The following is a 16244-nucleotide window of genomic DNA, read 5'->3' on the forward strand; positions in this document are numbered from 1 at the left end:
AGAGTCTAGTAAGGCCTCCTGCCTAGTGCCTATTTTTAAAGGCTTTTCATATAGGTAAATCACAGGCATAACAGGTTTCTGTCCTTTTAGGATTTAGGACCATCTCTCTGAACACTCTTTGCCGTTAAATCTTATGCACAAACTATCCGCTTAACCGATTTTGACATGTGAAAATAGATAGGCTTTCATCCCGGAGACGGACATAGTTTACTTTTAATCCCGGAAAGTCAAAGAGTTCCAACAGGATTTAAAAAACCTAAAACTAGGTATGTAAGTGGCTGAAATCGCGAGTAGATATCATCTAGTTGCGTATATTTTTGAATAGTCGCCTAAGGTCGTGAATTGGCCTTATAGTCTGTGCACATAATTAGTTTTGATGTTCATGCTTTGCCATAGATGAGTTTATAGTATTATTTAATTACTTAGTAGGTATTAAACACTATATTATATTCTGTAATCAATACTTTAATTTTGCAAGTCTGCAACTGTCTGCAATAATGATTTGTTTATTTTTCAAAATAAAATCTTCAGAGGTAAATGAAAAAGGAGGTAGGGGACACCCGGGTTTGAACCGGGGACCTCTCGATCTGCAGTCGAATGCTCTACCACTGAGCTATATCCCCACACAGGTACTGGTTGGAAAAGAACCTTTGAAATTTTATGTACCTAAATGATACTTAAGTGACGCCATTTTAAAAATAATAATTAGGGTCTTTTCACAACACTAACGGATAACGCGTAGTGAGATTTAACATGGAAATCGCGTAAAGTGTGACGTCGTTCTTTTGGGCGTATTGTAAAAGAGCCCTTTGAAAGTCAGTCAGTTTTTCGTTTTAACATTTGTTATAACGTTACAACGTTTGTTATTAAAAAAATGTTTTTTTTTACAATCTTATTCTTGATGTAATTATGTTTTTTTTTAAATCCAGCTGACCCACCCCAGCTTCGCTCGACAGGTATTTTTGAAAATCTTTTTTTTTTTGGGTCTACGAAGGGTCTACGTCACAGAGAGAATCTCAAGATTCAAGCCTCACTGTCAATCAGTTTCTCCATCATATCCGCCTGCGGACGTCCACAATTGAACATAGGCCTTCTCTAGTCAGCGCCACCATACCGCCTTCCTCATCCATCCAGCCTCTTCGCTCCACCATCCATCATACCAGTCGTCGTCAGTCCATCGTACTGGAAGGCGTCCCACGCTACGCTTACTAGTACACCGTTTCTTCTTATAAACAACATATATAGAATACCTAATCTAAGTATTACCAATACTTCCACGTAGCTAGCTATTATATATTCTGAGGTAGTACCTTAGTAGCAACGAAAAACTCCGCTAGAAACATATTTCAGTGTTAAAATATTCATTATAACATATCGTTTTCGATGTGGCAAAGGTAATAAAGAGTTGGGCACGTGGATCCGGGGCAATAAATCGCGTTAGTCCCGTGATTCATGACTACACCGGGAATATACGATTATGTCGGCCACTCCGAACACAATACGCCCTTTCACTGTCGAGTAGAAATGGGAAATACAAAACTGTTACTTACTGAAACTATCTATATAGCCAACTGCATGATGTCCTCGACTTTGTACGCCCCGGGATTTTTACAAAACGTAAATGTTTTTTAAATCCCGTGGAAACTCTTTGGTTTTTCGACAAAAGTAGCCCAAATTCATCTCTGATGTCAGCCATTATCCGTATCATCTTTGCTTGATGGTAACCAGCTATTATCTGTACCCATTTCGTCAATGTCTATAAAGCGAATGGAAAGATAAACAGATAGAACGACAAAAAAACTTACTTTCGCATTAAAAATATTAGTACCTACCGATTTGTTTTCAGGCAGACATCCAGATAGATGGACTGGGTGGTATATATTTATAATATCAGTATGGATTTATTATTACACAGTTGGATAGATGAACTGAACGAAACATAATGGATTTGCCCAATTTTCGTGATCCTATAGAAAAAAAAACTACAGAGCAAATTTTGTAGCTCTAGGACATAATATTATTACGTCCAGGTTTTTTCCCTTGCCCTATTCTCGGTGGGTAATCACGTACGTTGCATACGAGATTATCTACATCTGCATACAGCTAACTGACTAAAAATAATATTATGGATCAAAGCATTCTAATTTCCAAAGAAATAAGAATGAAATTACTGACCTGTGGTGTTGTGCTAATTGCTTTGCATGCTAATTGCAACTTCGGTATGATTGCAAAAAGTCATTGTCGTTGTGATAGTGTCTTCGACAATTCGATTTTGAATCCAATTTGTACTGGAATCAGAACGCTATTGGGTTGGATCACAGAACAAATAATATAGTATTTTAAATCTGTGGGTTGGATGGTGGAGAAGTAGGTACATTGTGGGTGCTAGTTTATTTCGGTTTAAAGAGTTTATTTTCTCAAAAAGAACAAAAGTTCACTTATATGAGAACTATTCTAAATATAAACATAGAAAAAACATATTTTTTTATTATAACATAATGTATATAATATATGTTGCAGTACATACCCATGCCGGAGACAAGGTAGTAGACAATTTAAAAAAAAACTTTAATTATTTTTTAGATTTTTGACATACAATTATGGCTAAATCCTGAAAAAAAAATTGAATTTGAATTTATACACTACAATCAATAAATACACTTCAGGATACTCTAATCTTTTGTTGCCTATTTACATCCCTGTTTTATTAGTTCCAATAGCTAAAATAGGCACATAATGTGTGTAACTATTTAGTTTCCTTATAGTATCTCCCTCACGTTTAGTTTTTAGATCGGAAATCGGATACTGAATATACGATATTAGTCACAAAACGTACGTCTTTCGAAGGCTTTCACAAAGAAATCGAAAAGGTTATATTGAATAAACCCTTTTCCTGACGAAATCCATCAAATCCTACCTTAATCTTGACCCTTATATTTTCATTTACATGCTGTTCCGTTTACTTATTGACTATTACCTATTTATACCTGGCAAACCCATAGTTCCGCAAATGGGAAAGTAGGCAACGTTTATTTTTTAAACTCCTTGGGCATATCATCTCAGCTGATGCTTGACTTTCATAATTATCTAATCAGGGAAGTTAAAATCAGAAAAATAATAAATAACCGGCCAAGTGCGAGTTACACGAGCACTTTGCACGATAAATCAAAACTATTATGCAAAAAAAAATCTGTTTTAAAATTTACAGGTAAAGCTATTTCATAATTTATGATACCCCACTTGGTATAGTTACCTATCTTACTTTGAAAATTAAAAACCATTTTATTTTTTTTCTGTGATGTAACCACAAATTCACGGTTTTCTGATTTATTCCTTTACTTGTGCTATAAGACCTACCTAATTGCCAAATTTCATGATTCTAGGTCAACGGGAAGTACCCTATAGGTAGCTGGTACCCTATAGGTTTTTTTGACAGACACGACGGACGGATGGACAGACAGACAGACAGACAGACAACAAAGTGATTCTATAACGGTTCCGTTATTCCTTATGAGGTACGGAACCTTATAAATGTAGTGCTCGTTATTTACCTAGGCAACCTATTTGCGATATATCAATGAATATATTATCTAGCATATTCTCTATCATAAATAAATAACAAATGAGGGTAGGCATACATTTTTAATACCGGATCTGAGACCAGTAGCAGTTTTCCCGGACTTATGTCATGTCAACGCCAAATTATTCCCTGTAGGAAGGAAAATGCACGACAAATGGTCCATAAAGCCCGTCTGTAATTTAAAAATGAGATGTAAAGATGTCATTGTCGTCACGTTCAGCCGCAAGAGGCGTCACTCAACATTCGCTCACTGACTCGACAAACATTCGTTTTGCTCCACCACCTTTTGTAATAAGTTCCTTGCTAGACATTTAGTGATAATAATCATCGTATATTGCCTTTTTAGGCCTTTTCACATTTACTGAGGAATTTTTACTTTTTCCCACGTATTATTTACTTCTCTATTCAAAAGTGTCAATACGCTATAATTTGCGCTTGAATGTTTCAACAGCTGTCCGCCAACAAAATTAAATGAACAGGGCTCTCTCCGTCACTTACTCCATACAATCGTAGTCCCAATTTCATTTGAAAATTAAGCAACGAAAGTTCATGAAATTTTGCAGACATATTCTAGAAACTAATATTTGTGCCTGTGGTGTTTTAGATTTTTCTAAAAATATGCAGTTTTAAAATTACAGGGGCTCAAAGATTTGTATGTGAATTTTTAAGACCGTGTAACTTTGAAACCGAATATTTTAACGGAAATCTGGAAAACCACAGACATCGATATTAATTTCTAGAATATGTCTGCAAAATTTCATGGACTTTGGTTGCTTAATATTCAAATGAAATTGGAACTACGTTTGTATGGAGCGAGTGACGGAGAGACTCCTCTTAAGTTTAGGTTATTATGAAAATGGCACGGTTGCAGTAAAAAATTGATCACTGACACTAACATAATATCTATAGACGGTAGGTATTAATATTGAATCTGAAAATAAGATGTAAAGGCGTGACTCCTAAGCATTGCGGTCACGTTTCTCGCTGGAGACGTCGCATCGTTCAGCACTCGTTGACTGACTCGGCAAATATTCGTTTTGCTCTATAACCCCATTGTTATAAGTTCCTTACTCAGCGCTTGCAATCGGTGGAATAATAAATGTTCTTTTTCTCTCACTTTCTAAAGGCGACTGGTATGTTTATTTAGGTAGTTCGGGCGAAAGTTATTCAACAAGCGACCGGTATTAAAAACACTAGGAATTACCTACTAATATTACTCATAGTGTTCCATATTGAAACTAGGAGAATTCCTTGTTATACTTATAATTTGTCTTGCCCGTCCATTGTCCATTCATGTGTCACAACCGTTTAAAAACTAGTCAAGTGCGAACAAGGGTACCGTACTTACCATCTTACAAGAAATAACACTTTATAATTTTTTATAACTTGCATCGCAATCATTTTGAAATTTTTATTATTTGTTGCTATAGTGGTAATATGAAATTTTCTGTAAAAATTTCAACTCTTTACCTATCACGGTTCACGAGATATAGCCCGCTGACAGACAGATGGATAGACGGACGGACAAACAACGGAGGCAGGGTACTGTTTGCACGCTTCGTGTACGGGACCTCAAAAATCCTACGTTGTATAAAGAACTCCATCCTGTGCAAAATTTAATGATTCTATAGTCGGAGACCTCGGAACAATAGAGTCATCAATCAGTCAGTTAAGTGTTAGAGTTTCATCAAGTAAGTACATTCTATCCAATCCACAGACTATGTACAGTGACAAATAAATAAAGAACCTATTACAATAATTATATAATAGATAAATATATCTTATGGCTAAGTATATAAAAAAAAATGGTACACTAAAATTATTCTTATGAATCATAGGAAAAATTCTATAATTTATAAAAATACGCAGATTTGGCACGTAATAATCTACCTTCGCAAACAGTAGTTTACTATTTGCGAAGGTAAATTGATTTTATACTGGAGAAGGCTCTTTGTACTAAGTACAAAGCAGCGCAATTTCAGTATGCCCTCTAATAAATCTTGTTCCTAAAAATACTGAAGAATTTTATTCCGAGTAGACAAGTACCTATCATAATATTATTATGGATATTTAGGATTCCTCAACCCAGATTTCAAAGAAAGGATTAAAAAAAATTCAAAGTACATACTTCTTCATAATCATATCAACCGATAGATGTTCACTGCTGAACATACTCGTGGGTCTCTTGTAGGAACTTGCACACGCTATGGTCTTGCGCCACCTGAATCCAGCGGCTCCCTCCATCTCGTTTGGTGTCGTCTGTCCACCTAGTGGGAGGTCTTCAAATACTGCGCTTTCCGGTGCGAGGTCACTATTCTAGCAACTTACCTTGCCTTGAGACCCCAATTTCAATCGATCTTTCGAACTACGAGTACCCAGCCCCTCGTTTCTTCAGCTTCGCAACCCGTTTAGCTATGTCAGTGTTGGTACCGACTTAGTTGTGTATTTTTATGTCTCATCATCATCATTATCAACCCATTGCCGGCCTACTACTGAGCAACGGGTCTCTTCTGAGTGAGAATGGTTTGGATCATAGTCTGCCCCGCCTGGCCCAATGCGGATCGGCAGACTTTACACACCTTTGAGAACATGGAGAACTCTCAGGCATGCAGGTTTCCTCACGAAGTTTTCCTTCTCCGTTAAAGCAAGTGATATTTAATTGATTAAAACGCACATAACTGAAAAGTTAGAAGTGCGTGCCCGGGATTGAATCCCCAACCTCCGATTAGGAGCCGGACGTTCTAACCACTAGGTTATCACAGCTTATGCTGCTATTTTATTACAGCTATTTTTATGTCTAACCTATAAACATTTCTAACTTTTTCTGAAAAAAATTGGACCTGAAAGTTGAACCGTGAAATGTTTATGTGAATTCTTGAAAATAGATTCCATGTACGGACAACAATTTATGCGGACTAACGAACGCTCCAAACATTTTTTTTTTAATTTATTCAGAATCTTCATTGTTCTCGCACAAGGGGTCGGATTGAGGTTGTGGCCACTGTAATATTCAACCTTCATCCGCGATGTTTTATTTAACCGCCGCCCGCTTCAATATTCATCACATTACCGGCTCCACTCTTTGTTCTTGAATAATATACACAATTCCCGTTTATATTCCAGAGACGGCAGACTGAGCTCGTAGTTCGAACTTTTTATGAACTTTTACCTTTAGATATGAGAGTTATTTTAAATCATTCTTCGAATCCACCATGTTTCTAGCAGTTTTAACGTTTTTGTCTACATTCAAAGGTTTTTTTTATTATTTTAATAATTCCCAAGTCTAAAAGTGTTTTTTTAAATAATAATACTGGTTTTATAACTCAGCCATAAGATAAACATTTATATGTATGTATGTACTTACCACACATCACAATTTACTATTTCATACTTTGTCAAAACTCAAAGATGGTTATAATATAATACTTGATGACGGTATATATGAAGGCTAAATGATTTCCGATCTCTAGATACCTTAGAGTAAAGTGTTTGTACAGAAGTGATAAAAGCTACAAACGGATGGAATAAGCTCGAATACCTGTATAAGCGAACATCAAAGGAGCGATCACAAAGAGGAGCGCGCGCGATTACACCCGGCCCTACACCATCCAGTAACGTTCTGTCGCGTAAGCTGCAATTCGATGAAATTAGAGAAATCGGATTTTTGAAAAATCTTGCTTTGCCGACTTGGATCGGGTTGCATTAAACTAGGTAGGTACATTAATTCAGAGTACATAATATCTTCCTGTTCCTGCATAAATATCAAAAGTACGTAAATTAGTTAAGCTAGCAATCATACCTACTTCTTCTGCTTCCAAGAGTTAAGCTACTTGTTCAAAGATCTTTATGTATATAAAGTTCCTTGCTTAAATTATGTTATGGAAATTGTCTGCATATGTGAAGTTAGTTCCGTCCGGCTGAACGGTGGCAAGCATCGGCAAAGCCTGATCGATTGTACGCTCCAATAACTCTCGTACGCTTAGAAGCTTTCTATGTTAAGCATTATAAAAATATACCGTAGCATCTAGGCGCATAGTTAGGTTTGACCTATGAGGTATGAGGAGATATGAAGATGAAGTCTATTTAAATACATGCATACTTATATCATTAATCAATGAATAAACATTTCCATTGATCGATACCACTTTGTTACTTAAACTATTTGCAAGGTAGGTAGTATAAGTAGATAGCATAGTAAGGTAAATATAGTGAGGAATATATTTGAAAGAATCGTAATAGTAAAGATTTTCAGTCTATTAAATTTTATGTAACTACATTTTGAAAATTTAAAATTAAAACCACTGTTTTTACATAGTTTAAATTTTCACTTCTGTCGCCGCGCCTTCACTTACAGTTCTTTTGTAAAGATCACTAAATCGAACTTTCAGTGATCGAATGAGATCACTGAAAGTTTTCAGTGATTTCATTCGATGCTAACACCGTTATCCTAGGAAGTAAGAGCCTAAATGACCCGTTATTGTTCAAACAAATGGACACTCATTAATTCTTCTTAATCCGGGCGAAAAACTGTGCGGGTAGTGAGATAAACAGCGAGGGTGGCGGGTCAACACTAATCTGTTAAATTCGCCCGACTCACATAAATCTGCTACAATAACCGTAAAACTGTCCACCTGTACATCTCACTAATCCCCGAGACATGAATCAGGCCATGATCGAATTGAAAAGCTCCTGGATTTATTATTTTGTCGCTACAATACCTTTCAGGAAAGATTTACTTCATTTGTCGCGTTGCTGGCTATTTCTTTTGTGTATTGTTGGATACTAGGTATGAGGGGTTCATTTATTTAGGAGCCGGCCAAATACCTAACACAAAATAAAGTCGGTAAACATTATTTTCTGAATTGAAACACTCAACATTTTGACTCAATGATTAACATATCAAAGAGATCACAAAATATTTATGGAACAAAGACAATCCTCTACCAATTTTTAAACTGAATTCTTGAAACGGAGAAGGTTCTCAATTTGAACTCGGTTTGAACCCCACAAGGTTCTCGAATTGAAATCTTGGGGGTAAGGGTTTGAACTGCTAATAAGTACGGAGTTTCATACGGTTTTCATCAGAAGAAAGCAGGAATATCTAAAAGGGTAAAAAAAGTATCGGTATGATGATAGGTAATAATTGTGAATTAAGTCGGAAAAAATTTAACGCTTCTCTGATGTATGCTGTGTAAATAGTTAAAGTTACGCGAAAACAATGTATAATGTAATAGTTCCCCTGCAGAGCCAGGGCGGGTCGCTAGTGTCTAATAAATTAGCCCGAAGGTTTTACAAAACACGAATTCCGAACAGATACAGCAATCCTAAAGCTTTACAGTATTCAAATATTTTTAAAAGGGTTAAATTTTCCAGCGAAATACGTCGCATTTGAACTCAGCAATTTTGGGGAGGTTGTACCTACGTACTCTTCGTAACCCGTCTCGTTACGACCTCAATCACCTGCGCTGACACGTTCTTCGGATGACGAATTGAGCACGTCTCCGTGTGTACTCATACTAGATTATACAAAGGGAGACCGTACTTAGACTCGCTTCAGAGAACTTACTTAGTAGTAGACCACTTGAAAGTACTCGAAATATCGTACTTGATGCTACTTATAGCTTTGACAGTGCTATATATTTGCGAGTACGATTCTATTATTAGTAGGTACCTACTTAAGCAATTCTTTCGAATTAAAATTTCCTGTAATAGGTAATATTCCAAAGCTTGTAAATGAAATCAATGCTTTTTGAATTGAGGAAATCTAGTAATAAAATTTCACCTGCATACGTTTTCTTTAGATGCTATCCTTATTTGACATCAACCGAATCTCACAGGCTCAAATGAAATCAACCTAATTAAATTGACGTAGACGCACAGAAATAACGTGAAATTCAGCTCGCAAAGCACTGCGGCCTAAACTTTAACAAACGCCTCTCTTTCTATCACGAAGCTTTTATATCTTGAATCTCTATCTACTTGCGCAGGAGCTGTTGAAGAACCGACCGTGCTGGCTATAAATACGCGACAGATCGAGATGGTAAACCGGGTGGGAACATCTCGACCTGTCGAATACTATAGGTATATTTCTCGGATCACATGACCGAGTACACCTGGCCTGGTAGATGCACATAACTGAAAACTATGAACAGCATATTACTGAAAGCACAATAATAATAATTTAAGCTGTTTATTTAATAGGTGGTCAACGTTCTAAACTTAGTTAAAAATATCCCGAAGCAAAATTCCAACTTTTTATGACAAAAAGAAAATCCTTTATAAACTGTAGGAAACTGAGCATAACAAACAACAACCTGTGTAGTGGAATTTTCAAAAGTTTTCAAACAATTTGTATAATCAGGAATATTTTGAAAGCCTATGTACAACTTGTGTAATGCTCCTCGGAGTTAAGAATCCCGTGGGAACTCTTTGATTTTCCGGGGTAAAAATTGCCTATTTCCTTCGTGAAGATGCAAGCTATGTGCGTGTTTAGCACGTGTGTAACGGGTGTGTGGCGCGTGTGTGGCGTTGCTGAGTAGGTGAGACGCGATGTGGAGTGTAAGTATGTGGGGCATCGTGGCGCGTGTGTGGAGCGGGTAGGGTACGTGTGTGGCGCGTGTGTGGCGTGGGTATGGTGTGTGTGTGATACGTGTGTGCCGCATGTGTGGCGCGGGTATGGAGTGTTTGGCGCGGACGTGGCTCGGGTTGGTGCGATTTACAAGCTAATGTTACCTAGCGTATCTACAACAATCGCTACAGCTGCAAAACTTAATTTGGTAAGCGAAATAATTAAATTAAAAGTTATAGTGATTATTTTTGTGTAGTATATGGTGATTATTTTTTGATTGTATGAAAATATTATACCGATTTGTATGCGCACGTAATATCGAACGTGTCGTAACGATTCGTGTCGTGGCTTGGTAGTGAACGGACCGAGCAGCTACGTTTTCTTCGAAACGGAAATGAGATTTCCCGACTGATATAATAATAGCTTTTCACGGATTACTCCAAGCTCGTTTCGAGTTAAGATTTTCCTTAAGCAATTTTTGTAGTACTCTTTAATAGACAGTGCCTTTTAACCATTATCATAGTAATTTTATGTAGTGGTGTATGAAAAATTCTTACTCGGAAAAGAAATGTTTCATACACCCGAAATATGATGTTCATAATAATTATGTACGGAACTCTAAAAAAACGAGGCCCAGCTCGCACTTGTACGGTTTTTTAACCCCCGACCCAAAAAGAGGGGTGTTATAAGTTTGACTGTGTATCTGTGTATCTGTGTGTCTGTGTATCTGTGTATCTGTCTGTGGCATTGTAGCGCCTACACGAATGAACCGATTTTAATTTTCTTTTTTTTGTTTGAAAGGTGGCTTGATCGAGAGTGTTCTTAGCTATAATCCAAAAAAATTGGTTCAGCCGTTTAAGAGTTATCAGCTCTTTTCTAGTTTTCTTGTAGAAAAGAAGGTTAGATAACCGTTAGGTTCATAATATTATGTCAATTGACAAATGTCAAGCTGTCAAGATGGACGTTGCCTAAATACATAATTATTTATTTGAAAATGATGTTTTGGAAAACTCAGATACTGTAGATCGTAGGCGCGGAATAGTCCAAAAAAATCAGTTCAGCCAGTTCAGCCGTTTAAAAGTTATCAGGTATTTTCGGTCTTTTCTAGTTACTGTAACCTTCACTTGTCGGGGGTGTAATAAATTTTTAATTTACACTTGTTATACTAAGCATGTGAATGCTACATATTGTGGGAGCGCTTGAAAATATTAATATCTATTAATGTACTCTATTTTTCCAGAGGTTAAAATTAAAAGGGTCAACCCACCTTTATTGCCGGCGTCAATTCACGCTAAAGCATCTCAAAGCAGCTTAAGTGAGTCGTGTAACTTTTCTCTTCAAAGAATAAAATAGAACCTCACGTAAAAGCATAACAGGCTAACTTTTACACTTTAACTTTCCGGATGGGTTTCACTTTTTTGGACTTTAGAATTGTTGGGCTAAATTCTTTTACCTAAAGTTTTTCCTTGTTATAATATAAAAGCTTACAAAAGATCCTTTTATATTTATAACAATGTAAGCTACTCATATTTTCTTGTACGTAAGTATATCTACTTAAGTATGCAGACCTATGAGCTATCAATTTCTCTACTACTTTTTGTTCAAGATAGATCTGTCTTTGGTAAATGTTACTGAAGAGAAAGATTGCCATTTGAGAGCTATTTCAACTTCGACAAAACTTTAAAATGATATAAAAGTTGTAACGAGGAAATATCGAGAGGCATGATAGGCACTCAAACTTAGGCTCGCGGAGGAATAGAGTTCCAGCGAAAATTGCTTTATAAACGTCAAGTGTTGTTACTGCAGCGATATGAAACGAAATGGAAGGGTGCAGCGGGCGTGCGCGTTGGGAAATTGCAATATCCGGGCCGTCTCACTTAACACAAATATCAACTTACTGGATAAAACGCAGTGTTATGTTGTGCAATGTTCTGATCTGAATCCGAGCAAATACGGTTTCAAATGGCTATAGCCATTAGCCGTATTTTTTTATAAAAAAAATTATGAATGCGAAACTGTGTTTGTTTGTTGGTTTGTCCTTCAATCATGCCGCAACGGAGTTGTCATTTTTTAAATCCTCACAGCAAAGTAGTGCCCCAAGTGATTTAGTGTTCCGGCACGATGCCGTGCAGAAATCAAAGAGGTATGGATTAAAATAACAACTGCCCGCTTTCATCTTAGACTGTATTATCACTTACCACCAAGTAGAAGTGCAGTCAAGAACTTTAATAAAAAAGGGAAGTACATATATAGTATAAGGTATATAGTAAGTATAGGTGATATATCACATACCTATATGTATATTGTGACCACTGATGTTGGAAGTGCCAATTAATATATCACATGACTTTACATACGTAATAAAAAAAGTTTAACATCCTCTAACAATTCAATAAACAACGTAGTTGTGCATTGCGCTGTTTAACTTTAGTGCAAATTGTCTAGTTTGTATACTGCCGTAGAACGGGAAATTTTTATTCTGTTTACACTCGTACCGTATCCAGTAAACTCAATATCACAGAGATTAGGCCTAGCGGGAGATTGGATCTCACGAGCCGGCTTAACTAAACTTCATTAGTCAAGTTTGCATAACGTAGGTGCATTGAATAACTACATTACTCGTAGGTACGTCATGCAGCCGGCCCGAGCAAACTCGGCGCCCTAGGCCAATTACAGGAGCCACAACCCTTGAGATCAAAATTTCATAACATAAATCCCAAGTGACCATTCAAATAATTTAGTTAAATAACTCAAATCAAGAAAAAGTTTTGTTTAGGCGACACTTCATTGTCCAGAATTGATTTTTGTACTTATTTTGTGTCTTTTCAAAGCAAGCATGAAATTTTTCATGAATTTTACAGAAACGATGTACCTAAAGAATATGTTAAATACGCTTGCTCATAATGAAAGCGAACAGGAAGGCAGGCGAGCACGTTTGATTCTTTATAAGTTTTGCAAAAGAAATGTTGAGGCACTAGATATGAGAGCGAAGCGAGCGCGTAAATATTTTACAGAAATGATACTTAGGTACTCATGGGGACGCATAAAATACAATTTTATTATATCACTGATAATAACTTAGTATTAAATTTATTTATTATTATGCTTCGACATGCAGAAGAGATGAGCGGGCTAACCTCGGCTATACTTGCAACGTCCTAGGACTAGACGGTTTCCTAGTTCGCCTTTATGAATGGGGCGGCCCTGCGTACATGGACGTATGGACGATATATTCAAATGTAATTTGTTTCCATATTGATTGGCTTGATTCAAAAATTGTTTACATAGTAATTGCCGCGATTGCGAATGCCGCATAAAATATGGTTTGTTTTATTTAATTTAAATTGATGATGTGTTTTTGTAAATATTGAATTGAACGGTAGTTATTTTTGCGGTAAATTATGCGAACTAATCCAATAAAAGCCAACCACGAATAATTCTGATGGTGTTTGTGCCTAGATATTGTGTGAGTGATGCAGCGAAATTGATGTTAACACAATTTTTATAGCGTTCACAGGGTTTCGGAGACCAGGTAGGCAGTTACCTAAGTAGGAATCTATTTAATTGCACATCATAATGAAAAACTGGCCAAGTGCGAGTCATACTCGCGCACCAAGGCTTCCGTATTACAGAAGAATTGAAACGGAAAGAATCACTTTTTGAGACACCAACCATTGAATTTTGAATGTCTTTTCTTCAGTTTTTTATTGCTCGATAACCATATTGAGTCACCAAATAATCACAAACGAAACTATGTTTTCGAATTGAATGTCGAGTCGAATGTTTTGTGAAATCATTTTCGGATTGAATTTCGAATGTTTTTTGAAATCATATTTGTGATTCGTAGGTCCATGACCTAACAATAACGTTAGGTCGTTCTAGGTCGTTTTTTAGATTTTTGTCTCTGTCATTTGTATGGGATTACGTAACGGAGAAAGCCCTATATAGGTACTTCTCTCCGTGGATACTGGATAGAGATAGGTAATAATATACCCGACCACAAAATTAAGGACGTTGCATCGCACGTTGGTTCTAACACTTGTCTTTTATTAAAGAAGAGGATTTCCATTTCCTTATACCGATAAGAAAGGGGAATGGACATCTCGTCTAATTAATTCTATGACGGATTTCGTTTGCTCTGACATGGCTTTGACCTTAATTTAGAACTTGGTTACTCCGTCCGTTTGACTGACAAAGAGCCGTTCTTAATTATCGCACTCCTTGATTTCGCAATTAAATTATTTTATTTAGATATTCAGCCGTCGTTATTGAGTTACCGGCTACCCATACCTACCACAGACAAATCCAAAATCCAATATTATCTTTTCTTTATACCTATCTATCTAGTAGGTATCCAGATCCCTCCTACCTACATCTGTACTATATATAAAAGGAAAAGCTGAGTAACTGACTGGCTGACGAGTCAGTCAATTAGTCAGTTAGGCCTACACGTCATAATATCAGTCAGGACTGATATCTATCAACGCTCAGCTAAAACTACAGGATTGATCGGGCTGAAAGGCATGCAGTTAAGCTATTATGACGTAGGCATCCGCTAAGAAAGGATTTTTGAAAAACTGACTAAAGGGGTAAAACGGGGTTTGTAAATTGTGTAGTCCACGCGGACGAAATCGCTGGCATGAGCTAGTGAATGATTATTATTATCTCTGAGTACTATTATCTACTGTACCCATACTTAAAAAATATTACGTGACAGATCTTGCTATAATTTTAAAAGTACCTACCTCTCTGTATTTTTACCGACTTACCTAAGTTTTTTGTTCTTACATTGTAGGGCTTCTGGTAGGTAGAAATCTCTAGTTTTTTTGCATGTCCTTTCAATACCTATGTTTTAATTTTAAGTTTTTTTTACAAAATTAATGAATAAACTGGAAGACGGAGGACCACAATATATTATTAAATGTTATAAAAAACTTACATTTATACAGTAAAATAATAATTTATTTATACTTACTTAAATATCTTTTAAAATTAAATACCTAATTTATTTTTTTGTATAGAGATTATTAGAGTTTTTGCTAACATTTTTTGCAGAGGAGCAACAGACTGCTTTTACAGTTACAACTACACACAGTTCATAATTTTTTTTTATTAACTACTGTAATACTAGTATAAACATACTTATTAAAATCTAATCCAAACTTAAATAATAAAGAATATTCACCAAGTATTACAAAATTGATTTCTTAATAAAAAAGATTTGGGCTCGTCCGGGATTTGAACCCGGGACCTCTCGCACCCTAAGCGAAAATCATACCCCTAGACCAACGAGCCAACTGACGATAACGACGAAAAAAATAATCAAAATTTTTAAGTATTGAACTTTTTATTACTTTCACTTATCGCTTATCAGCTGATATAGTGCACGCAAAACAAGTAGACTAATCTAAACACGAGGTGCATGATGAGTGATGACTGTGCATTGCACAAAAACAGAGCTAAGCCGGGATTGTTTTAAACCGACTTCAAAAAATGAGGAGGTTTTCAATTCGTCGGAATCTTTTTTTTGTATTGTTATTTTAATCCTCTGACCTGTCATGCAGACCGCCTTGTTGCAACTTTAAATTTAATTAAGTAATTACTTGTTTTACGGCCACTATTATCTAAGTAATAATTGTTATCATGATTGCAATAATTAGGTATTATTTCTAATAAAACATTTCATAAGTTAGTTTATTGCTATGCTTGTAGGTACTTATAATATTATTATTCTTGTTATTCAATTTATCGCTTTCATTGTTAATAAAATAAATCTCCAATTAAAAAGAGGGCTCGTCCGGGATTTGAACCCGGGACCTCTCGCACCCAAAGCGAGAATCATACCCCTAGACCAACGAGCCGCTTGGAGTTAGGCATAAAATTGAGATTCAGAAATAAGAATAAGACATTTTGTCCTCTTCATAACATGATAAGTATGACGTCATAATAAATACTAGTTTTTTATGAGTTGTGGAGTTATCACGATGCAGTATTCAAGCGGTGATAGCCTAGTGGTAAAGACTAAAAACGTTCGGTCTCGTAGGTCGATCCCGGGCATGCTTTTGTCTAACGGTGAAGGTAAATAGCGTTCGTTAC

The 16244-nt window shown here is 36.3% G+C and overlaps 3 non-coding genes across 3 annotated transcripts; all 3 read right to left on the reverse strand.

The window, feature by feature from the left end:
• Positions 1–551: 551 nt before the first annotated feature.
• On the reverse strand, positions 552–623 carry Trnac-gca. Its single transcript has one exon. It is a non-coding gene; the product is annotated as a tRNA-Cys (tRNA).
• A 14748-nt stretch (positions 624–15371) lies between these two features.
• Positions 15372–15443, reverse strand: Trnap-agg. Its single transcript has one exon. It is a non-coding gene; the product is annotated as a tRNA-Pro (tRNA).
• Positions 15444–15937: 494 nt separating this feature from the next.
• Positions 15938–16009, reverse strand: Trnap-ugg. The gene has a single exon. It is a non-coding gene; the product is annotated as a tRNA-Pro (tRNA).
• Between the last annotated feature and the right edge of the window lie 235 nt (positions 16010–16244).

This window comes from Maniola jurtina, chromosome 1 (genome assembly GCF_905333055.1).
Source record: "Maniola jurtina chromosome 1, ilManJurt1.1, whole genome shotgun sequence".
Classification (NCBI taxonomy): Eukaryota; Metazoa; Arthropoda; class Insecta; order Lepidoptera; family Nymphalidae; genus Maniola; species Maniola jurtina.